Below are 4,306 nucleotides of genomic sequence, written 5' to 3' on the forward strand. Positions count from 1 at the left end.
CAACCTGCCTGAAAAAGTAGAGGAAACCCATGGCATGCCATGCCTACTGGTCCACAGAAACATAGCGGGCTGGAGCAGCAAAGACATCCTGCCCCAGTACACAGAATGTTTCTGGATCTGCAGTGTTTCTTGGTAAGATTGTTTCTTGGCCGGGTGTGATGGCTCACGCTTTTAATCCCAGCACTTTGGGAGGCCAAAGCTGGTGGATCATGTGAGGTCAGGAGTTCAAGACCAGCCTGACCAACATGAGGAAACCCTGTCTCTACTAAGTACAAAAAAAAAAAAAAATTAGCCAGGCATGGTGGCACATCCCTGTAATCCCAGCTACTTGGGAGGCTGAGGCAGGAGAATCACTTGGACCTGGGAGTTTGCAGTGAGCCAAGATTGTGCCACTACACTCCAGCCTGGGCAACACAGTGAAATTCCATCTCAAAAAAAAAAGGAATGTTTCTTGATCTTTTTGTAGTTCATGAGCATGATGACTAAGTGTTCATGTGCATGTGTGAGATGTGCCACCCTCAAACCTTTTATAACATCAGCACATTAGCCATACAACATGAAAAAAATGTTTCTTATCCCTGACAGTTCTCCAGTTCTCCAACAGGGCCTCCCTCAGGCACTGTCATTCCTTCCACAGTAATGACACAGCACCAGGAGAGGCCATCAGAGGGGCACAGGCAATGATCCCATGTCTTCAGCCTTCAACACTTTGAGGTGTGTGCATTCCAAGGTCACAGTCATAGGGACTGACAAAGATGAACAAACTCATATTTCCAAGACTTGTTATTTCTCAGAACTCTCAGAATGTCAGGCTTCTGCTGGTAACTTCAATGTCTGCTTCTTGAATCAGAATCCTCCCTGAATCCGAATAGCAACCTTAATGTTTCTGTCTCTACACATGAAATCCCCAAATTCTCACTTTAGCTTCTTCCACCCTAGTCTCTGCCTCCCACTCATGACAAACAGGACTAATAGGCTTACTCTCTCATCCAAGGGGCATTTTGGTAAAAGACTTTTCTGGTGGGTCATATCTCCTCTGGCAGGAGCTATCCCCTTGACTTCCCTGTTAGAATTCCTCAGGATCTCGGCTTGAGCTCAGGCTACCCTCCCTGGATGTACTAACTGCCTTGAGGCAAAATTCTCCATTTGCACGTCAAGTGCTTGCCTGATTCAGCTCAAAGCAGATCAGACTTTCTTAATAAGGCCACATTCTCTTCTCTCTTTGCCTTCTGCACACCAAGCTTGAACCAAAACTTGGTTCCTTTATGAAGGACTTCACTGAAGGCCACAGGAAGCATCGAGCACAATCTTCTAACCCAGCACCAAAGCCTGAGCCTTGGCAGACACATGGTCCAAGTTCCAAAATGTAAGTTACACTTTAAGTGAATCTGGTGAATGGGCTGGAGCCTTGGTCTGGTGGGGAGTGCGGGGGTTTGCTGGGGAGGAGAGGAAGGGACGGGGGTGTTGGGGGGAAGCCCTCCTATCCGTCTTTTTTTAACAGTTACTCCTCTTCCTTTTTCTCTCTGGTTTCTCATTACTCCAACCAGCAGAGACCAGCCCAGGATGAAGACTGGGCAGTAGCCTGGGAGGAACCGGGCTTTGGTAACCAAACGGGCCCCAGGCGGCCCGGGAAGCGTGGAGGTCCCAGCCTGCGGGCAGGAAGCTCAAGCCGAGCGCTGCGGCAGCTCCATGGGGCCCTGGCGGAGGCAAAGGCACAGCGTGGCTGGCTGCGTATGTGAACAAGGTGCGCGGCGGGGCCACGGTCGTCGCGGAGCCTGAGCACATCAAGGAGCGCATCAGACTTCAAGGGCTGAAGTGCAAGGCAGCAGCTTTTGATTTCGGGGGCAACCAACTGGGACTCGATGGGTGGAAAAGAAGTGCCTAAACAGCAAGCTGCTTACCGCAGTCTCGGTCAGAATTTGTGGGGGCCCCATAGATGTGGGTGCCTGGCGGGGTCCTGGCGCCGCACTCTCGGGTTTGTGTGCTGCGCACAGTATCCTCATCACCGCACAATGGAAGCTGCAGAGCTGGGGTCAAAATGAGAAGGGGCAGCTGGGACCTGCGACACCAAGAGAATGGAAGCCCCCAGACTCACTGAGGGTCTCTGCCAGGAAGTGAGTGTGTAGGCGGCCTGTGGGCGGAACTTCACCTTGGCCTTGCCAGAAACGGGCTCTGCGTTTGCGTTTGGGGAGAACACGATGGGGCAGCTGAGCCTCAGCACCCACACAGGAGCATCCCCGGCCCCGCACAGATCATGGGCAACGGGCAGCCAATTACTAGAATGGCCAGTGGAAATGAATTCTGTATAATGGGCGGCAAAGGAGACCTCTGTTCCTTCGTGTGCCCTCAATATGGTCAGCTGGGACCCAGGCACAGTGATTAGTGTAAGGCTGCGAGCTGGTGCCGGTGCCACGATGAGTGGCCCACCTTCACTGAGAATGAAAGATGGGCAGATTCTGCCTGTACCAAAGGTGGTTTTGAGACCCCCAGAACAGGGCAGGGACCCCTCCCATTTTCCTTACATGCTGTGCTGACTGAAGCTACATTCAGCCTTGCGGCCACGCAACCACAAACGTTTCCTTTCACAAAAATAGACCAATCAAATCTGAGAGAGTACTCTGAGCACAAGCATCTTGGCTAACAGTGGGCACTTTGCAAAAGATTCTCCCCAATGCACTTGCCCAGTAATGTCCCAGCCTGTCCTAACCTGGCCTTTGCTTCATTTCAGTAGTAAAATTCACACCCCTGGGTTTCAAGATGCTAATGAGACATGCATCACATGAAGAAGCATGTCCAGAGACTGCCTAGGTACAACTGCCGCCAGACTACCCCAAACATACAATGATGTCACATGGAGGAGCTCCAAAGCAAATGAAACCCCAAACTAACCTGCTGCCAGGGAGCTAGCTGCAGGTCTCTTCCTGTTGCTACCTCCCCTTCTGCTCAAGCTGAGAGCTCCAATAAACTGCCTTGCTCGAGTCCATCTCAGATTCTTGGTCTATTTCTATTTACTAAGGGTCAAGAACCCACCAGCCAGTAACAGTTGTGCAAGACGCGGTCTGCGATGCTAACCACACATTGATTCTGGACTCCAACAAATAAGTCTTCTCCTGGGGCTTTGGTTGCTATGGTTGGCTGGGCCACTCAGAGCAGAAGGATGAGATGGTCTCCGCTTGGTAAAGTTGGAGTTTGACTTCCTTGGGTGTGGGGCATCCCAGATCCATGTTGGTTACACCTGCTCCTTTGCTGTCTGTGAAGTTGGTAGTCTCTTTTTCTGGGGAGCCCAATATCTCCCGTGAATCTTCCAAGTACCTGAAAGCAGTGCAGGACCTCTGTGGCTGCAGAATCAGGAGGCTGGCTTGTGGGAAGAGCAGCATCATTGTAGCCGCCGATGAGAGCACCATCAGCTGGGGGCTGTAACCAAACTTTAGGTAATTGGGATACAGGAAGCATGAGCCCAAGTCTTCCACTGCAGCCCAAGAGGTGAAGACTCTGGATGGCATCTTTTCAAAGCAGGTCTCCAAAGGCTACTCACACTCCTTCGTGATAGTGCGAGATGAAATTGAGACCAGGAAAGAGAAGATCAAGAAACTGCTAGGGCCGGGTGTGGTGGCTCACCTGTAATCCCAACACTTTGGGAGACCGAGGCAGGCGGACCATCTGAGGTCAGGAGTTCGAGACCAGCCTGGCTAACATGGTGAAATCCCGTTTCTACTAAAAATACAAAAAAATATCCAGGCATGGTGGCACATGCCTATAATCCCAGCTAATCGGGAGACTGAGGCAGGAGAATCGCTTGAACCCAGGAAGTGGAGGTTGCAATGAGCCGAGATCATGCCATTGCACTCCAGTTTGGGAACAAGAGTGAAACTCGATCTCAAAAAAAAAAAAAAAAAAAAGAAACAAAGAAACTGCTAGAATACAATCCCTGAACCCTTTGATGTTCCTGGGGACTCCTGCAACTTCACACATCTCCCAGAAGCTATCATTCCTGTGCACTGGGAGGGGAGGTCAGACAAGCAATTTTAAAAAGCAAAAGTTAGCCAAAGGTGCATTTTTGTTAGACTCCCTGGGGTTCCATTTTTACAAGGGATCTAATGTTAATTATCCTTTTCTGCATACTTTTAAAAGTCTGTTTTTTTCTCTTCATGTTTAAAATATTTAGAAAAAATATGAGTTGTTATAAAATAGTGGTAAAGACATCCGGACTCCCAGTGACGACCGTGTTTCCCATTACACTTCACCCAAATTAACTCAGTCGATTCTGACTTTCAGCAGTGTTCACTTGTTATGCCCCGCTTCCATA

General features: G+C 49.9%; 1 non-coding gene and 1 pseudogene across 2 annotated transcripts; both read left to right on the forward strand.

Moving 5' to 3' along the window:
• Window positions 1-454: 454 nt before the first annotated feature.
• On the forward strand, window positions 455-557 carry LOC123572681 (small nucleolar RNA U13). Its single transcript, XR_006697230.2, has one exon. It is a non-coding gene; the product is annotated as a small nucleolar RNA U13 (small nucleolar RNA).
• Window positions 558-1,609: 1,052 nt separating this feature from the next.
• On the forward strand, window positions 1,610-3,624 carry LOC102115877 (protein RCC2 pseudogene; annotated as a pseudogene). The gene is made up of 2 exons (XR_275951.3): window positions 1,610-2,474; window positions 3,034-3,624. The product of XR_275951.3 is annotated as a protein RCC2 pseudogene (transcript).
• Window positions 3,625-4,306: the final 682 nt, after the last annotated feature.

The sequence above is a fragment of the Macaca fascicularis genome, chromosome 3 (genome assembly GCF_037993035.2).
Source record: "Macaca fascicularis isolate 582-1 chromosome 3, T2T-MFA8v1.1".
Lineage (NCBI taxonomy): Eukaryota > Metazoa > Chordata > Mammalia > Primates > Cercopithecidae > Macaca > Macaca fascicularis.